The sequence below is a fragment of the Caloenas nicobarica genome, chromosome 25 (assembly GCF_036013445.1).
Source record: "Caloenas nicobarica isolate bCalNic1 chromosome 25, bCalNic1.hap1, whole genome shotgun sequence".
Lineage (NCBI taxonomy): Eukaryota > Metazoa > Chordata > Aves > Columbiformes > Columbidae > Caloenas > Caloenas nicobarica.
In genome coordinates, this window is record NC_088269.1 from 1,536,163 (window position 1) to 1,553,316 (window position 17,154).

At 51.3% G+C, this 17,154-nt stretch overlaps 1 pseudogene; it reads left to right on the forward strand.

The window, feature by feature from the left end:
• The first annotated feature begins 157 nt into the window (after positions 1 to 157).
• On the forward strand, positions 158 to 16,106 carry LOC135998457 (ciliary microtubule associated protein 1A-like; annotated as a pseudogene).
• Positions 16,107 to 17,154: the final 1,048 nt, after the last annotated feature.

Sequence of the window (17,154 nt, forward strand, 5' to 3'; positions counted from 1 at the left end):
CGATGGACTCGCGACTCTGCAGCCGGCTCTCATCCAGAAGCATCGCGGCGATCCCTCAGGTCTGTTGCTTGAACGCGTGAGCATTTAGGCTTTAATATTCTGAAGACGTCCATTGAAATATTTCCTGGGATCTTCTCTGTCGTGTCTGTCTGCAGACATGGCGGCACGCAATGGATATCCAGGGTACCAGCTGGCTTCCAGGGCTGACACTCGGGGCAGTCTCATGGGTACGTCGTGGCTTTTCGCTTCCTTTGGGAGCTGCCAGCTCAAAGCTATTCAGTGATGACGGTATCACAGTGTGTGATGGAAACTTCTCGTGGCTGTTCAGTTGCAGGTGTCAGCACAAGGAGGGCTTTTCCAGCTCCTCCGGTGGGTCCCGCGCCACAGCTCACCGGGCATGGCAAGGGTGAGTGCTCAGGCTTGGCTGAGTTCACGGGCTAAGCACTCGTTTTCAGTATTTTATTTCTCAGGAATTTAACTTTCTACTTTTCATTAAGGTCATCAAAGAGCAAAGCCTAAGGCAGAAAGACGGAAAACTTCCCAGCATCCATCAGTCCTGAACCAAGTCCTCAAGGAACTGGACAAAGTGCAGCATGGTGGGTATATATCACTCTAGAGCAGAAGACTTGGGAAGTGGAGGTTTAGACACATGTGCTTCTTAGAAGGGTGCTTTCCCTAACTGAACTGACACCCTCAAATGCCCAGGCTTTGTTTCTGAGTGTTATCAATGTATTTTGAGAAATACTGCCTCCTGAAGACATTGGTTCTTGAAGAGGTTACTTCTAATTAAACTGAATCAGTTTCTTTTTAAAGACCTGGGCCACGAGACTGTGCAGAACGAGCCGTTCTGTGGTGTGTATCACAATGTCTGATGGACACTTCTCGTGGCTGATCAGTTGCAGGTGTGAGCACAGGGAGGGCTTTTCCAGCTCCTCGGGTGGGTCCCGCGCCGCAGCTCACCTGGCATGGCAAGGGTGAGTGCTCAGGCTTGGCTGAGTTCACGGGCTAAGCACTCGTGTTCCGTATTTTATTTCTCAGGAATTTAACTTTATATTTTCAATTAAGGTCCTCAAAGAACAAAGCCTAAGGCAGAAAGACTAAAATCTGCCCGGCGTCCATCGGTCCTGACCCAAGTCCTGAAGGAACTGGACAAAGTAGAGCATGGTGGGTATATATCGCTCTATAGCAGAAGACTTGGGAAGTGGAGGTTTAGATACTGGATATTGGTTCTTGAAGAGGTTACTTCTAATTAAACTGATTCTGTTTCTTTCTAAAGACCTGGGCCATGAGACTGTGGAGACCGGGGCGTTTCAGAAAGGAGGCGGTCAGGTAGTGCCGATCTACGATGAAGGCATGTTGGCAATGAAGTCAGGAGGCATGCCAGGTAATTGCTGTCCTCTGGTCATCCAGTGTCATAAACCAAAATCCCTGTGTCTGCAGGCTCTTCAGCAGCCAAACTCTTGTGGTGAGTCCCCCCAGGCACAAGGGAGGGGATCCCTCCTGTGCACTGAGGTCCAAAGGGATGAGCTGAGAGATGGAGCACGGCACAGGGGGAACCTGCCCCGTTCTCCTGCATCCTCTGCTGAGGCTTTACCTTTCTCTGATTCTTGGCAGAGCTGTCCAACCCTGGGGAAGCCCGGCAGGCGGGGTTCAAAGACCTTCTTGACAAGATTCCAGGTATGGAGTGGCCTTGCAGGGGCCAGAAGTGGGAGACAAGTCCTGAAGGTGGGGGGCGTGCAAGCTGTGCCCGTGCTGGAGCAAAGGCAAAGGGGGGAGTGAGGTTCAGGTGTCTCCCCATGGGCCGGACTGTGTCCTCCTGGGGTGTGGGTCCCTCGGGGAGGGAGAGCTGGGGGTGGCATTCCCTGACACAGGGGCCGTTTGTGTCTGTCTCGCTCCAAGGGACAGTTGGCCAAACAGCTGTCAGACCTCGTGTGAGATCACCCGTAGTGTGCACGAAACACTAAGGTACAGAATTGTTCCTCCAGGTGGGAGCGTCGAGAATAGAAAAAATACTACGGATCCTGCGACCTGCAGGAAGTACTGCATAGAAACTGCCGTGGCGAGCTTGGGCTCCATCCTGTTTGGGCTGGGGCTGTTTTGTGCATGCTGGCTGTGCTGGAGGAGGAGACAAAAGTGAGTTGTTGCGCGGGGGGTGTTGTCAAACTCCTGTATCAGATGGCGGCCATGAGCCAGGAAGCAAAAATCACCCTGTTGGGTGCTGCTGTAAAGCCCAGATGTTCACCTCAGCCAGGGTGTCCCTGCAGCTCCCACTGCAGCTTTCCCGTGCAGCCGGGTGCCCGCACCCCACAGGGCGCCCAGCGCTGCCCCGCGGCCTCGCACCCGCCCAGCGCTGCCCCGCGGCCTCGCACCCGCCCGGCACCGCGGCCACGGCGGGGCCTCAGCAGCCTCTTCTCTCCGCAGGCGCCGCCAGGCCGAGGCCAAGGCAGCTGGGACCACGGCACAGAAATAAACACAGTTCAGCAGCACACTTGTCTGGGAACTCACCCGTTCTGCGCCAAACTTCATGTCAGGGCACACAGGGAGGTGGATGCCCGTGGTGTCAGCGGGCAGGGAGCTGGGCAGGGGACCCTCCGCCGGGCTGGGGGGACACGGCTTCCCTGGTGGGACCAGCCTGCGGAGCTGGGCCAGGAGGGAGAGCTGCAGAGAGAGGGAACCTTGGAGGCTTCTCACTAAATGACTTGGACTTCATGTCCATCAATTCCCATTTTTACCATCACATCACACATTATGATGCTTAGTGCATCTCCCAGCTTTTTGATTCCAGTAGAAGCTTAAATTAACCGCGTGTCCTACAGTAACCATTAAAGCTGGACAGAAGACAGGAAACTACTGCTGAACCACGTGCTGCCGAACCGTGTGCTGCCATTTCTTTCTATGAGCTGCGATTTCCTTCTGTCAGTCATTGCAATGTATGGAGCAAGAGACCTGAGAAATTGCCTTTCTTAGATTCCACATTAATAAATACGTATGCGTGTGAAAAATGGAAATTAGACTCATGAAGGAAGTCCACATTAGTTATGTTTGCATCACGGGCCATGCTAATTTCTGCAAGCCTCGAGGGAACAACTTCAGTGCTTTATTCAGCTTTGTTCACTAACTGAAACGTTTTCATTGAAATAAACCTTTTCACTAAAACAAAGTAGTTTCCTGGCAGTCTGCTGATGTTGTTAATCTTTCAATAGTATTCAGTTTCATTGAAACAAAGATGCTTTGCTACCTTTACTTCAAAGTATATAATTTCTGGGAGACTTCTCATATTGATTTGCTTCTATTTACTACTATATTTTATGATTTTGTTTTGAGATGTGTCCAATGCCATGTGTCAGAGTGCTGTAATACTGGTCCCACAGGAAAGTGGCACTTTTTGTATCCACGTAGTGGGTGATTAAATACAATCCATTTCAAAATAAGGATCAAAATAAGTTCCTGAGCATTGAATTGTCTGTCAGAAGGAAGTTCCGTATTCCAGCCAACAGCACTAACCAATGAAGCAAAGTGTTTGCTTCTTCCAGACCACGGGAATTTAATTGGCATATCGCATTCTGGCAGGTTTCTTGCTCTGATGGGGCTCTCGTTACTTTTCACAATGATCATAATTATTCAGATTTAAATTGATTCAGGTTCAGACTGATGAGGAAGAGAAGGGGACTCCAAAAGAGGTTGCTGAGCAGAGACATGACAGCAAAGGCTCTGCTGAACCTGAAGAGACACCAATACCGGGACTCTCAAACTCTCCGTGTCTGGACATAGATATATAGATACTCTTAACAGCGCAGAAAATGGGAGCTGCTCACCTTACAAAAAAGATCCTGCTCAACAAGGAGGAGACCTGAGCTTTATCACTAAACACAACTCCCGTGATCTACAGCCATCACTTCAGTAACTCGGGCTGCCTGGAAAATACAGCTCTTCACCTTCCCTCGTTTAATTCAAATTGTCATTTCCATTCCAAAGGCCACCCATTAGCATTCCAAAGTCACAGGGCTTTCTCCTCAGCTCTGCTTTTCTCACATTCAGGATGCTGAGACAACCTGATCTCTGAGGGATTTTTTGGTTTTTAAACAGAAAAAGAGATATTCTCATTCGAGACACCAACACGAGGTCTAGCAAGAGTCTTTTGCGAAAAAAATACTTCAGCTGCTGTAAACTAATCCAGCTGGAACTCCATAAAGGTGTGGGGCCCTCGCCGCCGCCTCAGCCGCCTCTTCCCGCCGTTTTTCCCGCCCGTTTTTCTCCCCTCAGGGCCCGGCGGCCCCTCAGCGTCTCCCGCCGCCGCCTCTGCCCCTGCCCTGCGCCCGCTTGCGGGACTGCGCAAAAGTGAGTTTGGACAGGAAAACCCTCTCTTTTAAAATAATGTGCTGGTGACAAGTAATTCTGCAGTCTTTACAGAGAGTCCCTGCCACAGGCTTAGTTTGCACACAAAAGAAAATTGAGCAACGTGACACGAAAGTGAAGTATTCATGAACCTCCCTCACTGAACAAGCACCGATTTCAATAAGAATCTACATCACAGAAAACAAGCTGAGGTAAGGTGAAAAAAATTATTCTTGCCACCTAAAGTAACAGACCCCCACAGGGTTGAATTGCCTATTTATTGTAAGCAGTGGTTTTATAAAGCTTTGGGGAGAGAACTGACGGTCCTGCTCAGACTCTTGCTGACTCCAGCCCTCGCTCAATACGTGAGTACAGGGACCAGCTCACACACACCTTGCTGCTGTTTCTGTCCCACCCCTTGGGCACAGAGAAATCTGAAACTTCTTTGATGCATAAACCTCTAAAACCTCCAGATGACCATTTGTCATTTTAACAATATTCTGGTCACTCTAGGCGCTTATGGTGAACCCACATTTCTTCTGTTAAAAGAGCAATTTTCTAAAGCTTTGGGGAGAGAACTGACTAACTTGAAAGACTAAAAGTCTTGTTTAATTTTGTGTTCTAGTTTCAGAACCAGCAAGTCACCAGGGAAATCAGGGTTAATGGCAGCATCCAAATCCTGAGCATCAACAGGGAAGTGCACGTGGCCGTTATTGAGCAAAGGAGCGAATTGGGGACATGGGAAAACATTTGGAACTTCAACACGGTGAGCGGCAAGGAGCAAGCGTGTTCAGAAAATGTACAGGGAGACTAGTTGTGCTCTCTTTAGCCTCCCTGCACCTGGACTCCCTCAGAAACATCTGCTGCAGGAGCTGAATTCAGCGCTCACCAAGGGCCCCAGAGTCACCCAGGAGATGAAAAGCCCGCACTAAATACACTGCTGAGGAAAACACCAAACACCGAGTCATCATCCAGACACAGGAACATGCACAGCATTCAATGGACCAAGGCACTGATCTTGCTGCATTCTGTTCTTTGGTGTTTCAGGTCTGAAGTGTCAAGGACGACCGACACAGGTGGTCACATTCGTCCTCGGCCAGACAGTTGTCCCTGACCTCAGGATTTACGGACCTGACATCTTCAACGTGTGCAGAGTCCACATCCGTAGTGGCTTCTCCAGTTGCCGGTGAGTACAAGCAGATGAATTCTCTCTGTAACGAACTGATATAAACTGGAACCTTACTGCAGGATGATTGTCTGCAAACCCTGTATGACAAAGGTGCTCTACGGATCAGGTGCAGGCTGTTGCATTTGGACACAGCACCATTTCCACCCCCTCGCTGCTTGCTTTGCTTTCGTCATTGCTTTGGTACTTGAGATGGCTCAATTTGATTAAAACACGAGTGCGATGTGCCTGGTATTAAGGGCTGCCAAAGAGCACACAGATCATTTAACACCTTATGTCCTGGTGCTTGCTTTTCTTCACAGAATCACAGAATCACAGAATCACAGAATGTTAGGGATTGGAAGGGACCTCCAAAGATCATCTACTCCAATCCCCCTGCCAGAGCAGGAACACCCAGATGAGGTTACACAGGAAGGCGTCCAGGCAGGTTTTGAATGTCTGCAGAGAAGGAGACTCCACAACCTCCCCGGGCAGCCTGTTCCACTTTTGCATCACCCTTACCGAGAAGAAGTTTCTTGTCAAATTTAAGTGGAACCTCTTGTGTTCCAGCTTGAACCCATTACCCCTTGTCTTACTGTTGGTTGTCACCGAGAAGAGCCTGGCTCCATCCTCGTGACACCCACCCTTTATGTATTTATAAACATTAACGAGGTCACCCCTCAGTCTTCTCTTCTCCAAGCTAAAGAGCCCCAGCTCCCTCAGCCTTTCCTCATAAGGGAGATGCTCCACTCCCTTCAGCATCTTCGTGGCCCTGCGCTGGACTCTCTCCAGCAGTTCCCTGTCCTTCTGGAACTGCGGGGCCCAGAACTGGACACAATATTCCAGATGAGGTCTCACCAGGGCAGAGTAGAGGGGAAGGAGAACCTCTCTCGACCTACTAACCACCCCCCTTCTAATCCACCCCAGGATGCCATTGGCCTTCTTGGCCACAAGGGCACAGTGCTGGCTCATGGTCATCCTGCTGTCCACCAGGACCCCCAGGTCCCCTTCCCCTACACTGCTCTCTAATAGGTCATTCCCCAACCTATACTGGAACCTGGGGTTGTTCCTGCCCAGATGCAAGACTCTACATTTTCCCTTGTTATATTTCATTAAATTTTTCCCTGCCCAACTCTCCAGCCTGTCCAGATCTCGCTGGATGGCAGCACAGCCTTCTGGCGTGTCAGGCACTCCTCCCAGCTTGGTGCCATCAGCAAACTTGCTGATAGTACACTCAATTCCCTCATCCAAGTCGTTGATGAATATATTGAATAATCCTGGTCCCAGAAATGACCCTTGAGGGACTCCACTAGACACAGGCCTCCAACCAGACTCCGCCCCATTGACCACGACTCTCTGGCTTCTCTCCTTCAGCCAGTTTGCGGTCCACCTCACTACCCGATTTTCTGGTCCATACTTCCTCAGTTTAGCCGTGAGGATGCTGTGGGAGACGGTGTCAAATGCTTTACTGATGTCGAGGCAGACCACATCCACCGCTCTGCCATCATCAATCCACCTTGTTATGTCTTCATAAAAGGCTATGAGGTTGGTCAAGCACGACTTGCCCTTGGTGAAGCCATGTTGACTGCCCCTGATGACCCTCTTATCCTTGATATGTCTTAAGATGGCACCAAGGATGAGGTGTTCCATCCCTTTCTCAGGGATGGAGGTGAGACTCACCTGTCTATAGCTGCCCGGGTCCTCCTTCTTGCCCTTTTTGAAGACCGGAGTGACATTTGCTTTCCTCCAGTCCTCTGGCACCTCTCCCGTTTCCCAAGACTTGGCAAAGATGATGGAGAGTGGTCCAGCAATGACTTCAGCCAGCTCCCTCAGCACCCACGGGTGCATCCCATCTGGATCCATGGACTTACAGACGCCCAGATTGCTTAATTGCTCCCTAACCCAGTCCTCATCAACCAAGGCAAACTCCTCCATTGCCCTGCCTTCCTCTGGAGCCTCAGGGGTACGGGGCTCCTCAGGACAGCCTCCGGCAGAGTAGACAGAGACAAAGAAGGCATTCAGTAACTCTGCCTTCTCTGTGTCTTCTGTCACCAGGGCACCCACTCCACTCATCAGTGGGCCTACATCGCCTCTGCTGTTAGTTTTATCTGCCATGGATTTGAAGAAGCTCTTTCTGTTGTCCTTGACCCCTCTTGCCGGATTTAACTCTAAGGAGGCCTTAGCTTTCCTAGTTGCCTCCCTACATCCTTTAACAACAGCCTTATATTCTTCCCAAGTGGCCAGCCCCTGCTTCCATGATTTGTAAACTCTCCTCTTCCACTTGAGCTTACCCAGCAGTTCCCTGTTTAACCATGCAGGTCTCCTGGCTCCCTTCCCTGACTTCCTACGTGTCAGGATGCTCTGATCTTGAGCTTCGTAGAAGCAGTCCCTGAATGTTAACCAACTATCTTGGGCCCTTTTAACTTCAAGCAGCCTTGCCCACGGGATTTCCCCCAGCAATTGTTTGAAAAGGCCAAAGTTGGCCCTGTTGAAGTCCAGGGTTGCAATTCTGCTTGCTGTTCTGCTCCCGCCACACGAGATCCGCAACTCCACCATTTCATGGTCACTGCAACCAAGGCAGCCCTCCACCTCTACTGCTTCAACCAGACCCTCCTTGTTAGTGAGGACGAGATCCAGCAGCACACCTCTCCTAGTCGGCTCCTCCACCATTTGCATCAGAAAGTTATCATCAATGCACTGGAGGAACTTCCTAGACGGTGGCTGGCTGGCTGAGTAGTCCTTCCAGCAAACATCAGGGGAGTTAAAATCCCCCATAACAACCAGAGCCTGTGACTGTGAGGCCGCTCTCAGCTGCCCGTAGAAGGCCTCATCAAGTTCCTCACCCTGATCTGCTGGCCTGTAATAGATACCCACATCAGTATCAGCCCTGCCAGCCTGCCCCTTAATTCTCACCCACAGGCTCTCAACTCGCTCCTCAACTGCACCTGGACAGTACTCTATACATTGTAGCTGCTCTCTCACGTAAAGAGCAAATCCACCACCACGCTTCGCTGGCCTGTCTTTCCTGAAAAGGACATCGCCATCATTGACCACATTCCAGTCATGTGAGCTGGCCCACCATGCCTCTGTAATTGCCACCAGATCGGAATCTCCTGACTGAACGCAGGTTTTTAACTCCTCCTGCTTATTCCCCATGCTGCGCGCATTGGTGTACAGGCACTTCAGGGAGCGAGCCGAGCACTCTGATTTCACCCTAGGGGTGTGGGGGGCCTCCTGGTCTTTACTGATTCCAGCATGCAGCCCCACTGATGCACTCCCAGCTACAACCACATCCCCCTTCAAATCTAGTTTAAAGCCCTCCAAATGAGCCCTGCTAATTTCTGTCCCAGCATCCTTTTACCCCTGTGGGATAAACCTTTCCCACGTATCACCACCCGGACTGGTGTCTTATAAAACCAGCCGTTATCAAAGAATCCAAAGCCCTGCCTGTAGCACCAGTCTCGAAGTCAATCATTTACGGACTTAATTTTTCTATTCCATCCCACATCATCACCTGAAAATGGAAAGAGGGAAGAGAAGATAACTTGAGCCCCACACTCTTGCACCGTTCGTCCCAAGGCCTTGAAATCTTTCTTCATTTCCCTCAGACTACGGGATGCAGCTTCCTCCCCATCTGTCTCAAGATCAGTAGTGGGTAGCAGTCCATTGGGTGCACCAGGTTGGGAAGTGCCCTGGTGATGTCCCTGATCCGGGCACCAGGTAGGCTACAAACTTCCTGATGATGAGGGTCAACTCTGCATATCGGGCCCTCTGTCCCTCTCAGAAGGGAATTGCCTAATACAATTACCCTTCTTTCTTTTTTATCGGATGCAGTCTTGAGGTGTGGAGTCAATCGCCTCTTCCTATGTGACCTTGTAGGAGGCCCTTGCACCACATCCCCACCTACATCTTCTTCAATATCCAGGCCCTCAAACTTATTACGCAGGGGCACCTGGGGAAGCAAAGCAGGTAGAGAGGGGGGTTGCCCGTGACGCCTAACTGGAACTTGCTTCCAACCCTCCTCAGCTTTTGGGTCCCCTACCTCTGCCCGACAGCGACAGGGCAGGGACTGTCTCGGGGCTTCCCCCTCTGCCCGACAGGGCAGGGGGTCCATCACCTTTTGGGGGGTTCCCCCTTGGGGCCTTTCTGCCTGGCACACCAGGGAGTTACTCCACCAGTCGATCTCCTTTTCACACCGCCTTTCTTGTTTGTAAAGAACTCCAATCCATCTACAATGAAGCAGCCTGCACTAGACTTAATGCCCTGAATCTTGTGCAGCTGAACTACTGCTGTGCCAAAATCAAGGTCTGAAAATCTCACCTTTCTGGAACCACGTGCGGATGCCCGATCGCGCCTGCACAAAGCCAACCCTCATGCTGTTCTTCCCTGGCATCTCCTCTGCCAAGAGTTCCCTTCCTGATGATTCTAATGCAGAAACAGGTCAATCGTTGACCACAGCTTTCAACAAAGCGCCTTAGCATGGATTGAATCTGGCTACTTTCTCATTACTGTACCCTTCATTATCTACGAGCACATCCAGAAACATAGTTTGATTGTATCTACCCTTTTGAGCCCTTCAAATGCTCTTTCAAAAGCCTGATCTTGACACAGGGTGCAGCCATAGAGGAGAGCGAGTGTCAGTGTGTGGTCCAGGGAAAGATGCCTCACATTCAAAATCTTGTTTCACGTGCACGAGAGGTCGAAGAAAAGCAGGACAATGCAATGAATTTGCCTTGTTTTTAGGGAAGAGGTGTCTTAGTTTGTAGGATTTACAGATTTGTTCTGTTCCTAGACTCCTATATTTGCTCTAATGAAAATGGCAGGATGCCCTGGGTTACCCTGTGAATACAAGTCTCTCTCTCAGAACACCAGCCATGCAAGGTCCCGCAGTTTCTGTTCCCCTCTCACCCATCCCCAGAGGTTTATTCTGCAGCAGTTGGAGAGGAGACAGAGTTCACTTCGGCCCATCTCAGGCCAAAGCAGCTGCATTCCCTGCATTAGCACACACCAGTCCCTGCAGAGGAGACAGACAGGAGCTTGTTGCTGCCCATCTCTTTCCTTTTGCTGTTACACAAGTTCTTGGGATCCCCTTACACACCATCAGCTCTCCTTCTACTCAGGCTGAGGCTAAATATGACAGAAAAGGCAAGAATCAAAGCTGAGGAGGGATTTTCACTTTATTGATAGTCATTAGACACTATCCTAACAGAATCTTTCAGCTCTCGTCATGCCCTGCTCTGGTTTGGTATTGGCATTTCCCTATTTAACTCCCTTTCCAGCAGAGACTGGAAAGAAATATTTTAGCACTAGTATGTGTGTTTTAATGCCAAATGTACATGAGTGAAAGAAAAGGAAATGTCAGATACTTACACACCAAAGAAACTTCTCACAGCAACAAAAATACACCCATGATGCCGATGGGATTTCTTTTTAAATCCTGTAGGATTATGTGAAATGCAGTCAGTAAAGTTGCGCCTTTCACTCTGTGCAGCTCTGCTCCCTCCTGCTGGCCACATGTGCATGTACTTGTGCCTTACACCAGGGAAACCCAACTGCAGGAGATCCGAATATTCATTTAACCAAACAGCGCTTCATCAGAGCTGTTTGTAGGTTCCCTGCTCAAAGTTAGGTGCATGTTTTGAGGTAATCACTGTTACAGAACAGACTGCAAAGGAAGACAGAGTTTGCATCTTGGGAGTCACAGGGGACTGAGAATCCCGACACCTGTGCTGAGGGTTGGACTTGGCCATTAGAGCAAGATTATTCCTGCGGTAATCGGAGGGTATGAGGAAATAATGAATTGGGGAGGATAGGGTACTTTTTATAGCTGTCACAGCTTTTGTAATACAGTGGTTGTGGGTCCTTGACATGGACAACTGTAGAAGTGGTGGCTGAGGTTGTATAGTGGAAATGCTTTTCTTCTGCTTTTTAACCCAAATGGCCATCCAACAGTCATAGAATAATGAATCTGGAAATATTAGTTTGTCTCAGCAGGCAGAGCCTCTGCTACCCAGCGGTGCTGTGTGACCGCTGTGTCACTTGTCACCTCTGTCACTGAGCGCAAGGACAGTGTAAAACCCAGGTGCTTTGGAAAGCTCCCCCAGTCTCTGCTGATGTGCAAAATCTGTCTCATGTGCACCCTCAAAATACACATGGAGACAGGACGAGCAGACCTCAGAAACATCTGACCCGGCAGGCCGGACGTCCCGAGTCCCGCATCACCACCTGATGCAATCGCAAAGCCTCCCAAAGTCACCAAGCATTTCCAGGATGATCCCCGGCTGTCCCCAGGGCGCCCTGGCTGCTGCCACCTCAACTGCTCTTGCCACATCTCTGGCTGCCCTCACTGCTCGCCACCCTCTGTGCCGCAGAGACGAGGCAGACGCAGACATTGCCGTCCTCATCCCTTTCGACTGCCGCGGCTGAGACAGGTGAAGTCCTGAGACTGCTTCTTCCCTGCCATAGCTCAGCAGCAGCCATGAGCTCCATTGTGCACGTTGGGATTTGCATCCCCAGGCCTTGAACAAATCCAGTGGGGGGGAATCCACAACTGCCCCAGGGAAGGGGTCTTGACACCCTCATTGCAAAATCTCTTCTCAAGAGGTTTGGTGTTCTCTGATGAGACAGGACTTGCATGGTACAGGACCAAGATGTCACCAATGGGTGACTGAGATCGTTTAAAGAACCACTGTCAAAGGTATTAGCAAAAGTGGGTTTAATATGATGTCAGAAAAGTGCGATTTAACAAAGTTCCATTGCAAGGTTCACTATTACTGTACAGCACAATCATTTGAACAGTGATTCAGAACTACTAAGGCACAAACCAAAGTACCAAGACACGATTCTGCTTTCCTGGGGACTTGGAGACCTCACCGCCCACGGGGCCCCATCACAGCCCAGTTCACCAGCCCTGGACCCAAATACTCGGTCCAGGGCCCAACGGGTAAGACAAGGATCAGAGTGGTGTGTGGCACGTTGAGCACACCCGTGGTAAAATCAGCTACAAACCCACTTCCCTTCTCTTCCTAGGTTACATCAACCACAACCCCACCAAAGTCAAAGCCCCCGTGTACACATGCAGAGGGGCAAGATCCTGCGGAAGGCGGCTGCTCCCCAGGCCCTCGCTATTATGTGGAGCCCTCCATGACCAGGACTGGGAAGTACGTGGCTCCAGCCTACGCCGTCGCTGGACTTCCCAGGATAAAGACGGACATCACACCTGGACCAAGTGAGTAACATTCCTCCAGTTGATTGTTCAGACAAGGCAAATACATTTTCACGTTTCCCTGCTACAGTGGTACAAAAGATAGACGGGTACAAAAGGCTCAGCTCACCCTTTCAATGAGTTGTCATTGTTTTCTGGCAGCTGGCACTTCTGCAGCTGTTAGGGAGAGCAGCTCCTGGTGAAATTGCCTCCTTGGCTTGAGAAAAATGCCAGAACTTCACCACTTTTGTGCTGTCGTCCTCTACCCTAGGCGATTACAGCCCAGAGAAGTCCAACCGGCACGTCTTTAAGTGCCCGCCTGAGCTGTCCATGGGCTTCCGAAACAGGGGCGTGAAAACCGACCTCGATCCAGGTAAGTGACCGCGGGGAGATGGAAACCCTTGCAGCTGGGGTGGCCTCTAGTGACAATCTGCTGCTCAGCTTTTCAACCAGAGTGAGTTGGGAAAGGGGGCAGACATCCTTCCTGCTGCGCTGAGCAGCCTTTGTGGGGTGCCTGTCTCTGCCCCAGAGGTTTCTTCCCTTCCCGTTCCTCTTGCAGGTCCCGGCACCTACACCTTGCCCAGGGTGCTGGGCCCCAACACGGCGCACACGTCTGCCAGCCCGTGCTACTCCATGAAGAGCAGGAGTCAGCGGGATCGTTATGATGCCGATCTCGCCAAGGTGAGAGTCACATCCAAGGGCCGCAGACACACACAGACAAAAATCAATGCCCATGCCTCCACCAACTTGCAAGAGAAGGGCTGTGGGGTTCCCAAATCCTTTGCCCAGCTTGCTGAACTGGCGCATGCCGTGCTGGCAAGGCGTAAGAACAAACACCGGCCATTTCCACCCAGCAGCTCCGCTGACTGTCTTACAGACCCCAGGGCCAGCGGCGCTCCCGAAGATTGAGCTGGACATTTTCAAAACCAGAGCTCCCGGATACTCCATGGGAACCCGAACTCAGCTCCGAGATAAGACCGTCAAACAAGGGCCGGTGGACTACCGCACGGGAAGGGTAAGGTGGCCGCCTTCTGCTGAGCGCGGCTTTGCCAAAGCATCTCCCCTTCCGCTGGGTCTGCCTGGAGCTGCACAGTGTCCTGCTGTAGTGACAAGGTGCAGGACAGCCCTCCTGTCCCTTCCCTTGTCCCCAGCCCAGCAGAGGGAAAGCAAGGAACACTGCTTTTCCCTTCCGATGTCTCAGCCAGCAAATGTTACGGGCTCATACATTGCGAGCTCTTCAGGAGGCCACTCCTCAGAAGGGACAAGCAGACAGGTCCCTGCCTTCCTAATGCCGGGAAGACAAATTTGGAGGAGAGGGGAATCTAGCAAAGTCTGGCTGGAGCTCGACGTCCTCTGGACTCAGACCCAGCTCAGCTCAGCTCAGCTTTTCACACCAGCTGTGAAAAGCTCTTCAGTTTGTTTGCTGCTGAAAACTAGGTTTTTGTTTTACTGTCTGCAAACACAAACTCAATGGATGTCTTTTACCTCCTGCTAAACTGTTTTTCTCTTTTGTTCACATACATCCCCCAAATGTGAAGGAAATCCAATGAATCACAGCCTCAGGACACCTTGAGTGCTCTGCTAATACTTGAGGTTTCCAACAAGCGTGCTGCAGCAATAGGTGCAGCGAGCTGGAGGCTGCAAGGCACACATACAGCGGTGTGCGATGAGGAGCGGCCAGTGCACATCGGCACCCTTGTTCTGGCAGACGGCCGTTGCTGAGGACAAGTCTGCTGGGTCAGGACGCTGAACTCCGCTGCACCCACAGCCAGCCCTGACCAAAAGGAGACAGAGAGATACGCAAAGCGACTGTCCAGAAACGGCACTGGGCTCAGGGGGACGGGCAGGGCAACAGGCACCCAGACAAGCGATGACAAGTTCCCATGGTCACCTTTTTCTCCTTTACCCCTTCCAGGTGGAGCTGATCAAGCCCCAGGCGCCTGCAGCCACCTTTGGACTGCGCCATTCCGTGTACACGACTCCCCTGATCCTCGATGTTTGGGATGTCCTGAATAAAACAATGTGTTGCTCAGAGAGACAGCTCCAGTTCGTCTCCTCTGCCAGTGTCCGGTGCAAACTCAAGACATTTGAGAACATCTGCTGCCTCAGGCACCCCTGGGGTAGAGACACCTCACCTGAGGTTCACGCACCTTTTCCTCCCATGTTTCAAACTTCTGAGCTTCACAGGAAATGTGTAAATATTTTTATGCACATGTTTAAGATCTAGAGGAATTCTGATGATCAGGGAAAAAGAATTACAAATTCGAAAAAGATTCCTCCAAGTTCCCTTTGCAAAGAAAGCGCAAAGGCCCGTCAAGCGCGGATGAACTAACCCGTGTCCCTGAGAACCTCATCTCCGTCTATGTCTGTCCAACCCCTCCAGGGATGGTGACTCCAGCACTGCCCTGGGCAGCCTGTTCCATTGCCCCACAGCCCTTTGGGGAAGAAATTGTTCCCCAGATCCAACCTCAACCTCCCCTGGCACAACTTGAGGCCGTTTCCTCTCGTCCTGGCGCTTGTTCCTTGGGAAAAGCGACAAATTCATCGGATGTTACCAGCTGACTTCTCTATCAGCTTGCACAAAACTTTCTTTCCTGAGAAGCAGGCATGAAGTGGATCTATACCATAACACTGATCTATACCATGACACTGATCCATACCACACTATGCTGCCCTGCTTGCTAAGGCCTTTGGGTCTTTGGAGCGGGTATTGTCTGACTCAAGTCCCCACCTACCAACACAAGAAAAGAGCATTTTTAAGGATGCCAGAGCAATGAAGAAGTCTGTGTACAACGGGACATTCCACTCTATGGCTTGAACGTGAACCCAAGGAGCATCAATTCCTGTAAGTTTTACTCCATTTGAAATATGGCATCTATAAATCTATATGATGCTGAAACCAGGTGTGAAGAAAACTCATGACTACTCTAAAGCCCATGTAATAAAACTGCCCAGATTTAAGATCACAGATATATTCCAAATATCTCAAGTCGACCATCGTGCTCGCAGGCTCTTGTCTTGCTGGGGTGCTTGAACTACCGCAACATCTGCACAGCGAGCTGCAGGAATCCAGGAGCACCCTGGAGTGCAGGGAGGAGAATTTCTGAGACCAGGGAGTAGCCCTGGGGGATGAAAATTTGGATGTGAGTTGACAGTGTGAGCTTGCAGCTCAGAAGGCCCATGGTATCCTGGGCTGCACCTTGGGCTGTGAGGTCACAGAGCCGCGCTGTGTCACACCCTGGTGTGGAGTGCTGTGCACGGACACCGCTCCGGCAGTGCTGGCAGCGGCAGCTGCGGCGGCAGCAGCATTTGCAGCGGCAGCAGCATTTGCAGCAGCAGCGGAAGCGCCAACATTTGCAGCAGCGGCGGCTGTGGCCAAAGCAGCAGCAGCAGCAGCATTGACAGTAGCAGCATTTGCTGCAGCAGCGGCAGTGATCACAGCAGCAGCAGCGGCACTTGTGGCACAGCCAGTGGCAGTGCCACGATGCAGGCGTGGGGGCCCATAAACCCCTCGCTCCTCTTTATCCTCCTCCTCGTGGCCCTGCAAGCCCAGGGGGTCGGGGCTGCGCCATGCGGACAACGGGGAGCCGGTAGGCGGGCAGGCGGGGACCAGCACTCAGCCCAGAGATCTCCCAGTAAGAAATCCCCGAGGATCCGTGTGTTGGGCCATCCAGCCCTTGACGGGTGTTACACACGGCCTGCAAACAGTATTTGGAGAGCTGCCAGGTGCCAGAAAGCAGGTCACCCCGGCCCCTCTGCAGCTTTGGAAACCTCCACCCACGTCTGGGGCCCACGTCATTAACTGACACCCCCTCCAGTCACCGCAGGTCTCTGAGAAAGAAGCAGATAAGAAGATCTAACGGAATGTGCTTGATTCCAGATGTGCCTGTAGCCGATGGACTCGCGACTCCGCAGCCGGCTCTCATCCAGAAGCATCGCGGCAATCCCTCAGGTCTGTTGCTTGAACGAGTGAGCATTTAGGGTTTAATATTCTGAAGATGTCCATTGAAATATTTCCTGGGAGCTTCTCTGTTGTGTCTGTCTGCAGACATGGCGGCACGCAATGGATATCCAGGGTACCAGCTGGCTTCCAGGGCTGACACTCAGGGCAGTCTCATGGGTACGTCATGGCTTTTCGCTTCCTTTGGGAGCTGCCAGCTCAAAGCTATTCAGTGATGACGGTATCACAGTGTGTGATGGAAACTTCTCGTGGCTGTTCAGTTGCAGGTGTGAGCACAGGGAGGGCTTTTCCAGCTCCTCCGGTGGGTCCCGCGCCGCAGCTCACCTGGCATGGCAAGGGTGAGTGCTCAGGCTTGGCTGAGTTCACAGGCTAAGCACTCGTTTTCAGTATTTTATTTCTCAGGAATTTAACTTTCTACTTTCCGTTAAGGTCATCAAAGTGCAAAGCCTAAGGCAGAAAGACGGAAAACTTCCCGGCATCCATCAGTCC